Raw genomic sequence first — 18,359 nt, 5'->3', positions numbered from 1 at the left:
GTGTTGATGGCTTAGGACACACCTGTCATTCACACACACACACACACACACACACACACACACACTTTTTTCTTCCTGGATTTAAGAGTGATCTTCCCGACCAGATCCTCCGAGTTATCTTGCAGTGATAGCCACTGGACTGTAAAGGGAACAGCGTCCAATACAGGTTGGAACCTCACAGGAACAGGCCCCTGGGCTCATACAAAAAAACCTTCCCACTCAGCTGCTCTCTAACCTCAGCCAGCTGGACTGCCCAATTGCTACATCGCATTGCCTTGGCTATAAGGATTACAATTTGGCAGTTTATAGAATGTTGTGCCGGGTACAGAAGACAGTGGGTCCCTTTGCCAAAGGCAATGCTGGAAAAGAGGATGAATTTATGGTTGCCCCTAGTCCTAGAGCTGGAAGGGGAAGTAAAGGGACTTTAAGGCTGCAGCAAGGGCCCTAACTCCACATGTGCCCATAAACACTAACTTCCCTCAAAGATCCAGACAGGAGCCCGCTAGAAGGGATGAAATTAGGGGCCAGGTAAGCAGACCATTCTCGGTTCACAGACAGCCTGACCATCACAGCGTCACAAATGGCCGGGGCCTGCGGAGGCCGCGCGCGCAGCTCTCCGGGGCGGAGCCGCTGGGCCCAGGGTTGGGGGGCCCGAGCCACCTCGAGACTGTCCAGCCTGCCGCTTCGAGGTCGCACCGGGCAGGCAAGATGTCGCAGCTGCAGCCCGAATCACTAAGGCGAGCGGCTGAGCTCCCTGGTCCCAGCCGCAGCAGACCTGTGCAGCGCGCGCCCCGGGTCGGGCGGAGCTAGAGGCGGGCGCCGGGCTGGCGTCGCGCCACCGCAGCTCCCCGCCTTCCGCCCAGCTCGCGCCCCGCTCCCTGCGCCCTGACCGTGGGTGCTGCTGCAGGTACCTGGGCGAGGCCTCGAGCACCCCGGCGGCGGCTGCTCGGGCCAGATCGGCACTCCGGAGCCCCTCGGGAGCGCACCCCGCCGCTCCTGCCGCCTGCCTTAGCTCCTCCTCGGCGGGCGATCCCCTCCCCCGTCCACCCCCTCCTCCCACCCCGGAGGATGCGCTTCCTAGCGCCCAGCGGCAGAGGCCAAGGCTCCCAGAAATGCGTGCTCCCGAACCACTTCGCCCAGACCCGCGGAGCCCGCGCCCCCGCCCAGTAGGTAGGTCGCCGAGGCGGGGCCAGGCCTTGAGGGCTACCGGCTGCTGATGCTGCGGCCAGGAAGAACCGGAGCCTCCCTCCTGGGCTGCCAGCGTTCCGAGGTGTACTAATGGCGCTGGGCGCAGCCCCCGGGGGACCCGAAACGCTCTGCTTGGAACGTTCGAGGCCGAGCCGGGGCGCAGGGGCGCTGAACCCTCCGCGCTAACAATCAGGGGACCCTCGGTTGGGGGCTGGGAGAGCTTGGAAGGATAAGTTGGCGCGGGGCTTCTTTGAAAGGATACCGTTGCCTTTTTCACGAGCTCAAGTAGATTGTGTCATTGCATTTTTAAAAAACAGGATCAGCAAATGCCTTCTTCCTGTCCTTTTTGCTAAAATGTAGACGACCACGGTTGTTGTTTTAGAGGTATTTAGAAGTGGTTATGAATTTTTGTGTAATTTACAGCTAGCCGAGTGGTATATAAAGTCAGTGGTGCAAACACTTTAACATTTTGGGTGCCAGTTTAAGGAAAGTCTTTCTAGAAATCAGATTACCTAGGTGAAGAGTGAGGCTGGCGTGTTCTCTTAGGATAAAGCTGACCTGAGCCGATGGGTTTGAGAGCTGCAAGTTTGATACAGGTGTTGGGAGTTGAGACTCTGAAAGATGCGCCAGCAGAGGCAGCCTTGTCTCCAGCTTCGCCTTCAACTCTGAGCTGACCCTTGCCTTTCTGAGAATCTGGTTGAGTCAGTCTTTTTTTTTTTTTTTTTTTTTTTTTTTGCCCTGTTCTAGAAGTAAAATTCATACATTAGGGCTTTTAGTAAAATTGTTTCCTCTCAGGCTGCCGTTTTGGATTTTACGTTAAGCAATAAGGTTTAGAATTTTGAGAAAATTGCCATTGTAAGCTCCAATTTTATAAGCACTATTTCAGACTAAAGATGTTGGCTAACTGAATCAATATAAATACTAAGAGGACAGAATCACCATCATTACCAATTCCTCTTCCCCCGCTACTCCTCACCCCCCTTCTCTTCCCATTCTGTAATTCCCCAGTGTTGAATGCCTTATAGCTGTTTGTTGGTTATTTGTTGAATGAATGAAATTGTATTTCAAGATACATATTGTATACAACCCAACCATTTAAAATTATAGTATATGTTGTTGTCATTGCTAGTGCAATTAACTGTATTTTAAATAATCGCTTCTTCCTATAAACAGGCGAACTTGGTTATTTTTCATTGACATTTCTGGCATCAACAGCAAGGCTCTGTTTAGGTTCACTTCGTGTCCACTTTCCAGTGTTATAGCAATCAATACCATTTCAATTTTACTTTCGAAAACAATTTAGAAGGCAGAATTTATGTTTAAAGAAATCTCTTAAGTTCTTTCAGAAGGAGCAATGATCTGGTTAATAAGTAACAGGTAACTTGTTTTAAAGTTGAGCTGTGGTTTATTTTTAATATATATGTTTTGTTAAAGCTAAAGAGGAAAACAAAACATTTAAAAGTGTCTGTGGTTCCAAAGTAACCTCATATATATCATATAGATACAGATTGATTGATTGATTGATTGATTGATTTTTGATGCTAGGGACCAGATCCAAGATTAGATTCGAGGCTTCTGGTGTATTGGGCTAATCCTATGAGCAACATCTTCAACCTTAGAAACGACAGTTTAGCTATTTTCTCTATAAACTGAGGTTTTTAGATGATCCAGTGCCTTTTCCTGCTTGGAAATGTTTAGGAGAAAAAGAGAAACAAAACAAAACAAAAAAATCCACAGAAAAGACAAACTCGATGCAAAGACTACTCCATCCGTTTCTGTTTGCCTTCCATTTACCCTGTGAAGGTTTGGGTTTTGACATTTGTTCTCCTGTCACATAATGTAGTGAGTCACCATTAACTTCTTTAAAAATAATTAAAAAAAAAAGATTTGTTTATTTTTTTTAGCTATGAGTATACTGTTGCTCTCTTCAGACACACCAGAAGAGGGCATCAGATCCCATGACAGATGGTTGTGAGCCACCATGTGGTTGCTGGGAATTGAACTCGGGACCTCTGGGAGAGCAGTCAGCGTCTCTCCAGCCCCCATCACTAACTTCTTTTCACTCTCTCCTTAGCACATGTATCTAACAGGGAACTCATTTTCTTTCCTTCTCCCACCCTAATTTTCATGCATCATCTTCCTCATTACCCTATTTGCACACAGTGGTAAATCATATATAGTACTATTTCTTCTCTAATCTAGTTCTATTGTTTCAGGTAGGTGAAGAAAAACTTTTAGATGAAAGGTAGGAAGACTGGAGGACATTGTGGGAAGAGAAGGTGTGATCAAACCAATTTGTTATAATATATGAAAATAAAGCAGGTTGCCATGCCCAATAAAGATAGCGCAATTTTAGAATCTTTCTTATAATCAAGGGAATTGAGTAATTCATTTGTGTTGTTTGTTCTGGCAAACCTGCTATTTTCTAAGAGAGCCTGTAGTTCTGATATGCCTTTTACTTCTTTTAAAATGATGATTTTATATGTGTGTGGGTGTCTTGCCTGCAGGTGAGTCTGTGCACCATGTGCATGCAGTGTATGTAAAGGGCAGAAGAGGGCGGGCAGCATATCTCCTGGGACCAGAGTTCTAAACTGTGGTGAGCCACTATGTAGGAGTTTGGGATTAAGCCCAGGTTCTCTGCCAGTGCTCTTGATAGCTGAGCTCTCATTCCACCCCCTCCCCCACCCCTGACTCCTGCAGACATCTTACTTTTAACTTCTGAACAGTTACTTGTTTGTTTAATGCATAGAACTTGAGAATTTTCACGATGTGCTATGACTGTGTGCTCTGAAAATGGTCAACCAAATGAAAGCTTTTTTTTTTTTTTAAATCTCCTGTGTCCTGAATGGAAGTGTAGCATCTTTAGGATGTGGTGACTCATGTGTTGAGGCTTGCCTCAAGAGCCAGCTGCAACACTGCCTCCATGTGCCCTAAGCAATGCAATTCTAAGCCTGTATTCTGCATCTAGTCTTTTCTGTATCTTCCTCCTGGTGTCTGTCATTTTAGAAATCTGTCTGTTCTTCATTAAATGTGTGTTTTCTAACTCTCATCACCTAATATTCTTTTTAAATTAAACAGAATCCTCTCCATTCTAGAATACTCTAGAATCAAGATTATTAGTATTATGGGAAAAGCACAAGGAAGTAAATTTGGATAATCTTCCATTTAGAATATAGGGAATGCATGGTTGGAGGAGAAGATTGCCTTCTTCACTGGGTACACAAAATGCATTTGTTTCTTCACACACAACAGACTATGGATAGTCAATAAATTTGATATGATTAACTGATTTTAAAAAATGGTTTCTAGAGGTTCAGTTGAACAAAGGTCTTGCCATCGACCTGTCTTTCTCTTATTTAGACCAGGAGAAGTCTAGCTAGAGCTTTCCAAACTGTGCAGTTTTGGTTTCCTTGTTCAGCATTCTTGACTGCTTGACATCTCCTCCCTTGTGTGCATTGGAAATGATTCACATAGCAGACGATGGAAAAGAAACTACTGTTAGATCCCTTTGTAGATGGGACCAAGGGGAGGACTCTTACAACAACTCCTGTTTAAAGCCCATACCAAGCATTCCGTTGAGCTCTGGGTGCCAAAGCCATCTATCCCCTGAACAATTAATATGTGTGACATTATTTCCATTATGCAAAGAAAGAACCAGTTCCTCTTCTGTCTTGGTGACAAGTTCAAGGCAGATTTGCACTTAAATTCTAGTAACAATTTGAAAAAACATATGATTAGTGTTTTTAGTCCTCTAACTTTTCCTCTTTTTTTCCTGTTGGCTTCTGTTTTACCGTGTTTCTCTTGATTCTGATTCTTATCTAATTACATTTCTCGTATTTTATTGAATGACATTATTTTAGATGACTCATTCTTAGTGGAACAAGAAAAATATAAAACATGAAACTGAATAAATGAAAGAATTGCAGCTGACCCCAAACATGTGGTGTTTCTGATGAACACTTTTAAATTGGCTACATTAAATGAGTTTTGCCCCAAGCATTAAATTTTTGATATATTGGAGCTTGTGTCTGTAGAGGTACTGGCTGGTTTTGTTTGTCAACTTGACACAAGCTAGAGTTATCGGAGAGGAAGGATCGTCAGTTGAGGAAATACCTCCATGCCATCCAGCTGTAAGGCATTTTTCTCAATTAGTGATTAATGAGGGAGGGCCCAGCGCATTGTGGGTGGTACAGTCCTGGGCTGGTAGTCCTGGGTTCTGTAAGAAAGCAGGCTGAGCAAGCCAGTAATCAGCACCTCTACATGGCCTTTGCATCAACTCTTGCCTCCGGGTTCCAGTCCTGTTTGAGTCCCTGTCTTAACTTCCTTCAATAATGAACAGCAGTATGGAAGTGCAAGCCAAATCAACCCTTTCTTTCTCGACTTGCTTTTGATGGTGGTGTTTCATTGCCATGGAAACACTAAGGTTGGTACCAGGGTACTGGCATACTGATGTGACAGACCTGGCCTTATTTGCAGGAGGATGGTGGAAAGACTTTTGAACTTTGGCTTAGAAAAGCCATTGGGTGTTGAGACCTCACTGGGCTGTTCTGTAGGAGCTTGGAAGCTAAGAATGTCGAAAACAGAGCAAATGATGGAGGAGGCCTGCCTTGTGAAATTTCAGAGGGGATATTAAAGACTCCGTTAGGGCCATTTGCTATTTTGGTTTAAGATTCTCTGGTTCAGGTTAGCTGGAGTTGAAGCATCAGCTGTGATAAACAAGATACCAGGACTACTAAAATGAAACTTTGAGATTACTGGGACAATTGATGCTATTTAGATAGAGCCAAGAAATTAGCAGTGATAAGAAGAGACCAGCATCTCTGAAATGAAATCTGGTAAATGTTTCGTGAGAACAGAGAGAAGCTGTGTTCCGGAGGCAGCCAAGGTTGTATCTCCTGGCAGCTGGGTTTGTTAAAGTCACCCAGGTGGTATGGGTTTTGGAGACGTGAAGGGGTTAATGCAGAACAGCTGAGGCTTGGCACAGTGTGAGGTCAGGAGAGGCCATTGGTGAAGGTGCAGCCTCAGTGGCAGTTGAAGGCCCAGGGCTGAAGGGGTCCTGCAGAGAAGTTAAGGCTTGGCACCAGGAAGAAAGCCTATGAGAGGCTGTTGGTGAAAGTGAAGCCCAGTTGCAGCAGAAGGCACCAGTGTTTTGTAGATGCCAGTACAATGGGATGACCAACAAGAACAGTAGGCAACAGTGGAGCCAGCCAGAGCCTAGAAGACAAGTTATGTGTATTACAGAGGGCAGAGCCTGAGAAGTGATCCACGCACTTTAGAGGCCCAGAAGATTGAATGGATCCCAGACATTGGAGTTTATTTTTGCTTTATTTGATTGTGACTGTGCACTGATTTTTCCCTCTTGAGATTTTGAATTTTAAAGACTTTGGATTTTAAAAGTGATTAGATATTTTAAAGGGACTGAAAATTTAATGTGTTTGAATTTGTTTTGTTTTTGTTTTGTTTTGTTTTTTTGAGACGGGCTTTCTCTGTGTAGCCCTGGCTGTCCTGGAACTCACTTTGTAGACCAGGCTGGCCTTGAACCCAGAAATCCACCTGCCTCTGCCTCCCAAGTGCTGGGATTAAAGGTGTGAGCCACCACCGCCAGGCTAAAGTTATATTTTTAATGTGAGATTTTGGGGATGAGTAAGAAAGGAAGGATTGGACTTAATAGTGATGTTTGCATGTCAAGTTGACATAGGGTCAGTTGTACTAACTGTTTTTGTGTGTCAGCTTGACACAGCTAGTCATCAGAGAGGAATGAGCCTCAGTTGAGGAAGTGCCTTGATGAGATGCAACTGTAGGACATTTTCTCAATTAGTGATCAATGGGGGGAGGGCTCAATCCATTGTGGGTGGTGTCATCCCTAGGCTGGTGATTCTGGGTTCTATAACAAAGCAGGCTACACAAGCTATGGTGAGCAAACCAGTATGCAGCCTCTGCATCAGCTCCTGCCTCCAGGATTCTGACTTCAAGTTCCTGTCCTGTCTTCCTTCAATAATGAACACCAATGTGGAAGTGTAAGCCAAATAAATCCTCTCCTCTCCAACCTCCTTTTTTGGTCCTGGTGTTTCATTGCAACAATAGAAACCCTAACAGTAGACAAATTGGAAACAGTATTCTGCAGTTTAATAAAACTACATTCCAATTAGGTAGAGGTTAAATTCTACTTATTTTTAAACTGTTGAACATCTGCAGGTATTCGGAGTTGGTGAAACCCTTTCGCCTGGTTCACTTGTATCCGGAGTATCTGGATTCTATACAGTTTTTAAGTCATTTTTAGCCAAAGGGTGAATCCAATTAGCTCAACAATTTCTGTACTGGCCAGTCTGACCTCTGTGTCAACAGACCGTGTGACGTAGCCTTGTCCTCTTAAATCACAACACTCATTTCTTCTCAGAGTCTCTTTCTTAAATAATTGTGTTTCCCAAGTGAATTGGCCAGACTTTCTTCACTGTGTAGTGACTACAGGTAACTTAAAATAGTTGAATTGTGCCAGGTGAGTAGTTATTTATCATTGTGTGATTACTAAGCTTGATGTGTTTGTCTCCCAGGCTAGCAGAAACAGTGCCCACACCCCCCCACCCCATCCCCCACCCCCATCTCCATCGTTGCTGGAAACTTGGACTCTAGCTTAAAAACAATCTTCATTCAAGTGCAACTTGACATGGTAGCAGAAGGTTAGAGGAAGGTTTTGAATAGAGGCATCTCGTTTAATTACCTTCTCACCTGCAATCTTTCTTTCCTATCCATGGGCATGGGTCGCCAGAGATTACAGCTAAAACCCTCCAGGGAGTTTTGTTTGTTTTTGCATATGCAAGTGTGAACAGGAAGCCTACTCTCTCCTGTTCTCCTGTTTCTCCAGCCTGTTCCCACTGTTGGTCTGGTACCTCAGGTGTTTAGGATCTAGAGTATACATTCTGCATCTGTCTGTACCTCAGTTAGCCCTCCTGCAAATGCTTCATCTTCAGATTCTCTACCTGGTCCCTGCAATGCATGCATTGTAGTTTGCTTTCTTGGGTTCAGTGATGAGGACTTTATCTTCTCTCCCATCCTCCTTAATGCTATTTGACTCACAGCCATTCTTACCCAAGCCCCCTTCCTCTGCTGACTGGACCTTTAAAAAAATATCTCATGGAAATGTAGTGTTATATGCAGTGCACTCACCATATCTATTTGCTTATTGGCCCCATGTTAAGAATTTTGTTTTAGTGATAGAAAACTAGTTATCACTTTATGTCCACACGTACTTCTTGTGGTTCCCTCTCCTTAGACATCAGTGTCTTGGCTGGATGTGTGCTGGTGTACTTCTCTTCCCCCACCCTTGGGAGGCAGAGGCAGGGGCAGGGGCAGGGGCAGAGGCACAGGCACAGGCACAGGCAGAGGCACAGACAGAGAAGGGCAGAGAAGGGCAGAGAGGGGCAGAGAGGGGCAGAGAGAGGCAGAGGCAGAGGCAGAGGCAGGTGGATGGATTCCTGTGAGTTGGAGGCTAGCCTTGTTTACATAGTGAGTTCCAGAACAACCAGAGCTACCTAGTGAGACTGTGCCAGACCAAGTCAAACCAAACTTAACCAAAACCCCCACTCTCCATTTTTCTGAACAAGCCGCACAGTTCAGGCTTCAACTCCAGAGGCCTTTCTTAGCTCAGAATCTGTAAACTTATGGAGCTGTAAGGATGTACACAGGGCTTGTCCTGACAACCAGACATTTCTTGTAAGTAGCAAAATTGTCTTCCTATTCAGAGTGAACAGTGATTTTAATTATCAGGTCTGGTAGGCAACACAAAACAAAGTTGAAATATTAACCATCTCTTTGTCTTTCCATCCTACCCAACCACCACCTTATATATGTCCCTATCACATTTAGTAATGTTTAGTAATCATGGCCTAATTTAATAACGCCTCATCAAATATTGTGTTGATACTCATTAAAAATAACTATTGTATTCATCATGATCCCTCTTTGGAAGAGTGTCTTTCTTGCCTCCAAAGCTAGGCTTTTCTCCAGGATTGGTATTAAAAGGAGCTAATGATTTTAATGTTGCTTGGATATTTTGGATGCAAGAATATCTGTATGAGGGTGCCAAATCCCCTGGAACTGGTGTTACAGACAGTTGTGAATGCTAGTAATTGAACCTGGGTCTTCTGGAAGAACAGCCAGTGCTCTTAACCACTGGGCCACCTCTCCAACCCCAGAAATTTTACTTTAAATTGTTTTATTATTTTATGTATATGGAGTTTTCCCTAAATGCACCACTTGTGTGCCTGATGCCCAAGGGAGGGAGAAGAGGGTGTTGAATCACCTGGAATAGAAGCTACAGATGGTCCTGAGCTGTTATGTGGGTGCTGTGAATTGTATCTGGGTCCTCTGTAAGAGCAGCCAGTGTGGTGCCACAGTGCTTCATACCCAAATACTGCTGGGAGAGCGCTGGTCTCTCAGGAATGCTGACACACCTGTGAGCACTGGTAAGACCACCTCTTCTGCTCAAATTCCTGGCCCAAGAGGGACCTGCGCAGAGCCCTCGGGACAGAGGAACCAAGGAACAGCCAGGGACAGGATCCTTCAGGTTTCTGTCTACAGAGCTGACCCTGTGCCACAGCTCTCCATATCCAAATTCCTCCCAGACAGAACTGGTCTCCCAGAAGTACTGAAACACGGGCTTGCAGGAGAGGCAAGCTACAGTCAGAGACAACAAGACCAGTTAACACCAGAGATAAGCAGATGGTGACAGACAAGGGCAAGAGCATAAGCAACAGAAACCAAGACTACTTGGCATCATTAGAGCCCAGTTCTCCCACCACAGTGAGCCCTGGTTACCCCAACACACCAGAAAAACAAGACTCATTTAAAATCACATCTCATGATGATGATAGAGGACTTTAACAAGTATATCAATAACTCCCTTAAAGAAATACAGGAGAACACAAGTAAACAGCTAGAAGCCCTTAAAGAGGAAACACAAAAATCCCTTAAACAATTACAGGAAAACACAACCAAATACATTGAAGGAATTGAACAAAACCTTCCAGGATCTAAAAATGGAAATAAAAACAATAAAGAAATCAAATAGGGAGACAACCCTGGGGATAGAATGCCTAGGAAAGAGATCAGGTGTCATAGACACAAGCATCACCCACAGAATACAAGAGACAGAAGAGAGAATCTCAGGGGCAGAAGATGTCATAGAAAACATTGACACAACAGTCAAAATGCAAAATGCAAAAAGCTTCTAACCCAAAACATCCAGGAAATCCAGGACACAATGAGAAGACCAAAGGAAGGATAATAGGTATAGAAGAAAGTGAAGATACCCATCTTAAAGGGCCAGTAAATATCTTCAACAGCATTATAGAAGAAAACTTCCCTAACCTAAAAAAAGAGATGCCCATAAACATACAAGAGGCCTAGAGAACTCCAAGTAGATTGAAACAGAAAAGAAATTCCTCCCATGAAAAAATAATCAAAACACCAAATGCACTAAACAAAGAATATTAACAGCAGTAAGGGGAAAAGGTCAAGAAACATATAAAAGCAGACCTATTAGAATTACACCAGACTTCTCAACAAAGAATGTGACAGCTAGAAGATCCTGGACAGATGTCATACAGAACCTAAGAGAACACAAATGTCAGCCCAGTCTACTATACCCAGCAAAACTCTCAATTAACATAGAAGGAGAAACCAAGATATATTCCATGACAAAAACAAATTTGCACATTATCTTTCCACAAACACAGCCCTCAAAGGATAATAGATGGAAAATGCCAATACAAGGAGGGAAACTACACCCTAGAAAAAGCAAGAAAATATCTTCCTTCAACATAGCTAAGAGAAGATAGCCACAGAAACATAAGATCAAAAATAAGAGGAAGCAGTGATCATTATTCCTTAATATCTCCTAACATCAATGGATTCAATTCCGCAATAAAAAGACAAAGATTAACAGATTAGATACATAAACAGGACCCAGCATTTTGCTGCATGCAGGAAACACCTCAATGTCAAAGACAGACACCACTTCAGAGTAAAGGGCTGGAAAACAATTTTCCAAGCAAACAGTTCCAAGAAACAAGCTGGAGTAGCCATTCTAATATTGAATAAAATTAACTTCCAACCAAAAGTTATCAATCAATCAATAAATAAATAAAGGAAGGACACTTCATATTCATCAAAGGAAAAATCTACCAAGAGGAATTCTCAATTCTGAACATCTGTGTGTTCCAGAAGCAAGGCACCCATATTCACAAAAGAAACTTTACCAAAGTTCAAAGCACACATTGCACCGCACACAATAATAGTGGAAGAATACAACACCCCACTCTCATCAATGGACAGATCATGGAAACACGAACTAAACAGAGACACAGTGAAACTAACAGAAGTTATGCACCAAATGGATTTAACAGATATCTATAGAACATTTCATCCTAAAACAAAAGAATATAGTCGGGCGTGGTGGCACACGCCTTTAATCCCAGCACTCGGGAGGAAGAGGCAGGCAGATTTCTGAGTTCGAGGCCAGCCTGGTCTACAAAGTGAGTTCCAGGACTGCCAGAGCTACACAGAGAAGCCCTGTCTCAAAAAACAAAAACAAAAACAAACCAAAAAACCCACCCCCCAAAACAAAAAAGAAACAAACAAACAAAAGACAAAAACAAACAAAAAGAATATACCTCCTTCTCAGGACCTCATAGTATCTTCTCCAAAATTGACCATATGATCGGTCACAAAATGGGCCTCAACAGATATAAGAAGATTGAAATAATCTCATGCATAGGCTATTAGATCACCAAGGACTAAGGCTGGTCTTCATTAGCAACAAAAACAACAGAAAGCTCACGTAAACTTGGAAGATAAACAATGCCCTACTCAATAACTTGATCAAGGAAGAAATAAATTAAAGACTTTTTAGAATTTAGTGAAAATGAAGATACAACATACCCAAACTTATGGGATACACTGGAAGCAGTGCTAAGAGGAAAACTCAGCTCTAATTGCTGGAGAAACTGGAGAGAGCATACACTAGCAGCTTGATAGCACACCTGAAAGCTCTAGAACAAAAGGAAACAAACACACCCAAGAGGAGTAGAAGGCAGGAAATAATGGAACTCAGGGCTGAAGTCAACCACATAGAAACAAAAAGAATTATACAAAGAATCAACAAAACCAGGAGCTGGTTCTTTGAGAAAATCAACAGTATAGACAAACCCTTAGCCAGACTNACCAGAGGGCACAGAGACAGCATCCAAGTTAACAAAATCACAAATTAAAAGGGAGATATAACAACAGAAACTGAGGAGATTTTTAAAAATCATCAGATCCTATTATAAAAACCCATATTCAACACAACTGGAAAATATGGATGAAATGGACAATTTTCAAGACAGATACCAAATATCAAAGTTAAACCAGGGTCAGGTAAACTATCTTAACAGTCGCACAACCTCTAAAGAAATAAAAGCAGTCATTAAAAGTCTCCCAACCAAACAAAGCCCAGGACCAGATGGGTCTAGTGCAGAATTCTATCAGACCTTTAAAGAAGACCTAATATCAATACTCTTCAAACTATTCTACAAAATAGAAACAGAAGGAACGCTACCCAATTCATTCTATGAAGCCATGGTTACACTGAGTATTCTCCCTTGTAGATGTAACAGTTTCTGTAAAATCAGGATCCTGTCACAATTTCCTTTCATAGAGGACTTCATAAGAGATTTTTTTCTACTTCTATCAAGTTTAATGTTTCAAATAGATTTTAAAAACCGAAAAACAGAAAGAAAAAAAAAAGTAAAACGTAAAAGGAGCTCATGTTCCAAAGAGAGTGCCATGATATTTAGGGCTCTAAAAAGAAGAAAGGGATCCTTTGGAAGTTGAACATGTTCAACATTGCCCTCAATAGATGACATGGACTATCAAGAAAAAAGCCCATCATAAAAAATAGCTTGTTAGTGAGACATTTTAAATTCTAACCTAGAGAGCATGCCAGGCGCTCAGTTTATTACAAAATGCCCTGAATGGGGGTGATGGCTTTCTTGACTTATTAACAGTCTTTGACAGTGTTTATCCTTGTTTGTGTGAAATTTCTGGCTGGTAAATTATTACCACAAGCGAATTCTTGTGCCGGGCGGCACAGGAAGAATGCAGGAGAAGCTCTGCAGTTGGTGCTCACTCCAGGTCTCCTTGTTAACCTCTGTAATTCTGACCTCCTGTTGCAGATATCAGATTAGCAGATTTGCTTTTTGCAAACAAGTTGCTGGATGGTACCAAGAATGCTCCAAGTGCCAGAGACAAATACCCTTGAGCCTGAATGGATGTAGCCTCTACTTCATAGTGGAAACCACAATTCAGACTATTACTCTATCTGTTGGGAGAGCCTCTCAATTCTGTGTTCTTAGGGATTTCCAGCTGAGCTGTGAAGATTTCCCCCAAGGAGTGCCCATCTATTAAGTCCTACTGAAACATAGCTAGCAACATACTTTGATGTGTTGAGTCACTGCAAATTTCAATTTAATGTGCCCTAGCTTTATATATAATTGAGAAGAAAAATGAAAAATTCATAAAGAGGAATTTAAAATAGCTAAGATGTGAGCAAACATTGACTTTATTGCATCAAAGAGTTGAGTTTATTGTAATTATAATTGTAAGATTATAAATGTCAGAAAAGGTGCTGACGAAGGAAACATTGTTTCATATCACACAGAAGGCTAGAGGGTGTGTTGCTATCCATTAGGCAGAAGACAGTTTAGTCTTAGAACTTCCCAGGCCCAGTGATTTCTTTTGAGTGCACATGATGGTGTGATAATGAGGCCAGTGGCAAGCTAGATGAGGTAAGAGTGAATGCAACATCAAGTGATGTAACAATCATCCTACTGTTTGCTACTGCCTTGTGAACTGAGGCAGGTTAGTGTCTCAATTTTGTCTGTCAAATGAAGATAATAATAGCATCTAGCCTTCTACATCACTTAGAACATTAGATCATTTATATAGAGTTCTGGGAAGGCTGCCTGGTGCAAAGTAAGCAATTCTGTTAGCTGTTGTCATATTATGAAAATTTGAGAAAAATCTTAACAGTGAAACCATTTTTTTTAAAAAATGACAGTGCATATATCCTTAGTCATCAAAATAATGGTTTTAAACAATATTTGACCCTGTGGGAGATCATCATAATAATTGAAGTAAGTATCAGGTTGTGTGTTCAGTGGTGAGCCCAGTTTCTTTGGGAGGCATGGGTAGGGATAGTTGAGGTGTCAAGAGAAGAGAGCCTAATTTGATTTTATGTTATAGCGGCATAGAAAAAAGGTCTAAAACAGGATAAAATATTAATTTATTTTTTTCTATTTGAAGAGAGCATGAGTGATTTATATTTTCCCCACATTTTACTTGTTCGTGTTTTGCAATGATATTTTATCAAATGCCATGTATCATAGAATTTCTCTGTTCTTGCCTCTCGTCTTTACAGATTCAGTTGGACATGTTTTAGTTCCCCCTTCTTTTCAAAGCTACTGTAATTTCACTTCCTCAGGATCTTCACCCACACACAATCTGCTGGGATTTTCTTGTGCCTAACTTGCTTTTTTTGTGTGTGTGTGTATAGATCTGTGCCAAGGTTTTGTGTGTGTGTGTGTGTGTGTGTGTGTGTGTGCATGCGCGCACACCCATATGCACGCATCTGTCTGTCTCTATGTTGCTGTTCTGGAGATGGAGCACAAAGCTTCAAATGTTCTACCCGTAAGCTCAGTGCCTCACCTCTCTGGAAATATAAAACAAGTGAAAAGATTTTTGTGCTGATAGTTCATGAACTCTGCCTAGGCCACCCATTCTAAGGCTACCCATTCTGAATGCTGGAATGCGTTATTGCCTAATTTTTCTTTCAGTAAGTTCACGGGGATTGCACCCTACATTACTTTATAGCCTTCAAGTTTGTTTTAGCACAGCATTACTCAAATACACACAGAGCACAAGAACACAAGATGCTACTCTGTTCTGTGGCTGATGTTCTCAGGAGTGATGGATGAATTTTGGGTTCGTTCATCCACTTTATGCAGGCTTCTTATTTTCAAGATTAGAATATTATGTCTTTTGGTTCTCTTAGACTCAGGTTATTGGCTTGAAAATCTGATCTAGATTTTACTTCCACAGATCTAAAACCCGAACTGTTCAGTTGCAGAGGATGGTATAGTTGGCAGTGTACTTACAATAGGGCTCCAGTAATTACTAACAAATCCTAGTTGTTATCCATAAAACATGGCTTGTTTGATGTAGATAATTTCACAAACCTGTCAGAGGATGCATTTAACGTTTATACATTTATTAGGAGTTTGTAGATGTCACATTTTCTGGAAAAGATGAAAACCTCAGATAGTGTTTTATATAACTGCTCTTATAGTCTCAACCAGTGGTTCTAAAATAGGACTCACACACCTTATCAGCTGTGAGAAGAGAAATTTAGAATGGCTATATCATCTTTGATTTCTGTTTCATATATCACATAAGGGGTATACAATGAACAGGACATGGGTTTTGTTGTCATTGCCATTTCCTGAAAATAGGGTTTTAAACTCATATACTTCTGCTGATATGGGATATGCTTAGTTACAGATCGGAATAGTGACAGGCACTACTGTTCTATTACCTACGGTTGGTTTCTGTTGTTTAACAATAAGTTAGAATCAATTTGAGGCTGGAGAGATGGCTCAGTGGTTAAGAGTGCTTGCTGTTCTTATAGAGAACCTATGTAGGGTTCTTAGCAGCCAAGTCAGGCTTCTCATGAACACTTCTAACTACAGTTCCATGTGATCCAACACTGTATACTGGCCTCAGGTGCCTGTCTCTCTTATATGTACCCCTACACACACATACACAACACTAGGTAATTTAAAAAAAATTAAAATTCCATGTCCAGTCCCAGCTAGGAGTTGTGTTGCATGTTCCTGTGTGTCTTACTTTTCCATTGCTGTGAAGAGACACCACGACCAAAACAATTTATAAAAGAGTTTATTGGTGCTTATTATCAACATGGTGGGTAGCATGGTAGCAAGCATGGTGCTAGAGCAGTAGCTGAGAGCTTGCAGCCTGATCCACAGGCATGAGGTGGAGAGAACTAAGTGGGAATTACATTTACTTTTAAAACCTAAAAAGCCCACCCCAGTGACACACCTCCTCCCCTGGGGCCCCACCCCTAATCCTTCCCAAACAGTTTCATTAAGTGAGACCAAGCCTTCAAATATGTGAACCTATGGGGGCCATTATCATGCATACTACCCCAGTGTGTAAACCTGTCTTTTACTGCACAGCATGGAAACAGTCTGTGCCCTTTTGGGATTCACAGTCTGGAGGAAAAAATGTATAGAAGGAAGTAGAAAATGCCATGTCATGCAAGGATGCACTAGGAAACAGGAATGATTTTGTTCATTGAAAATTGTTAAGGTATGATGTGTAGGGCATAATACAGAGTCATATATTCTAAGACTACATTAAAGACTTATTTTGAAATAGTTTCTTGATAAGCACATGAGTTTTCATGCTCTTATCTCCTGATTACTGGTGTTAACTGGATGAATGTGTATTGTTACTCAGTATAGTATTTGACAGTTCCCTAAATGACATTCTTATATTTCCTTTAAATGATGAGAGACAACAGCATAGTAGTCCTGATGGTAAAGTTTTGCAACAGCATGCCTTTGAGATAGTGATAGCATAGAGAAGTAATTTAAAATCAGCATATTTTCATGTTAGGTTTGTAATGACAATGTACTATAAGTAGGGTGGCTTAAAACAACAAACACAGAGGCTGGAGAGATGGCTCGGTGGTTAAGAGCACTTGTTGCTTTTGCAGAGAATCCAAGTCAAATCCCAACACCTAGATGGAGGCTCAAACCTGTGACTCAAGATCTAGGAGCTCTGGCAGCCTCTTCTTGCCTTTGAGAACACAGAGAACGTGGCATGCATGCATATGTGTGGGTGAACATGGTACGCATGCATATGTGTGGGCAAAGTACTTAGTATACATAGACTACAATATTTACAACACATAATAATGTGTTCTGAAAGCACATGTCCTCCAATCTGCCGATTAGCAAGGACACATCCCCTCTGACACCTCTAGAGGAATTCCTCTTTGCTGCATCTACTCTGGTCACTTGCCCTTCCTTAGCTTGTGGTCATATCACTCTAAGCTCAGGCCGTCTTTACCTAGCATTTTCTTCCCGTGTTTTAGTGCATGGTCAGTTATAGAGAAGCCATTGTATTGGTCAGGGCTCCACACACTGAAGAGTGACCAAATCTTAACTAATTTTGTTTTTGGTGACCTACTTTCCAAATAAAGCCCCTGTATGATGGACTGAAGATTGTGAGTTAAAGCTATGGTCTTATGGTGATTCTAGTCAAGTCATAAACATCGAAGAATATATAAGTTTTTGGACAAGTATCCCAAGACTACACAAGGTGTTAACTGATGTCTTCTCAGTGAATATTCAATAGCTGTGTAAATTGGGTGTGGGACAACTGGAAGAAAAGAATGGCCCTTGGGTGTTTTGTCATTTGGCTACTTCTCTTTGTGAGTTCTACTATCTCAGGGATGGCTGGAAATCTATATAAACACAGTTATATTTTGTGTGATTTTTGGTCTTTCTATGTGGGTCAGGATGTTACTGAAGGCAAACTGGGCTTTGGGTTTTGAAACTGCCTCACAACAGCTTCCAAACCTTAATGGCTTTAGATTCACAAGCATTTATGTCACAATGACCAGGCTGAAGATTGACTGTGGTTTGGCTGCTCTCTGCTGAGCTTGGCAGTGCCGAGGGCCAGATCTGTTCTCCCTGTCATAAAGCTGGTGAAGGAACACCAGCCACCCAAAGCTGGTAGAGTGCTGCGACTCACCAGACTTGGTGCTCGCAGTCTATTCTGCTGGTCAGACATCACGTGACAGATTTAGTGGGTAACAGCTGGTTAATGTTGGTTGTCAGTGTGGCAAAAATCTGTAACTGTCTGGGAAGGAAGTCTCAATGCGGGGTTAGCTTGTCCTGTGGGTTCTTTGAATTAGGAAGACACACCCTGAATGTGGGAAGCACCATTTTAAGCACTGGGCACTGGATGGAATGAAAAGGAGGAACAGTCTCTGCTCTTGACCATGGATGCAGTATGGCCAGCTGCCTCCTGATAGTGACTTCTCAGAA

The 18,359-nt window shown here is 42.2% G+C and overlaps 1 protein-coding gene across 3 annotated transcripts in view; it reads left to right on the top strand.

The window, feature by feature from the left end:
* The first annotated feature begins 877 nt into the window (after positions 1-877).
* Positions 878-18,359, top strand: part of Ncoa7 (nuclear receptor coactivator 7) — a 154,567-nt gene continuing 137,085 nt past the window's right edge. For 2 of the 3 annotated variants that reach the window (XM_021221000.2, XM_029532869.1), the window contains exon 1: positions 878-1,170. The gene's annotated coding sequence lies outside the window, so the exon portion shown is untranslated. The remainder of the gene's footprint in view (positions 1,171-18,359) is intronic. The other variant, XM_029532873.1, reaches the window with a different exon arrangement.

Source organism: Mus pahari, chromosome 21 (genome assembly GCF_900095145.1).
Source record: "Mus pahari chromosome 21, PAHARI_EIJ_v1.1, whole genome shotgun sequence".
Classification (NCBI taxonomy): Eukaryota; Metazoa; Chordata; class Mammalia; order Rodentia; family Muridae; genus Mus; species Mus pahari.
Note: the sequence above shows the minus strand (reverse complement) of the source record. Positions and strands in the feature narration are given on the sequence as shown.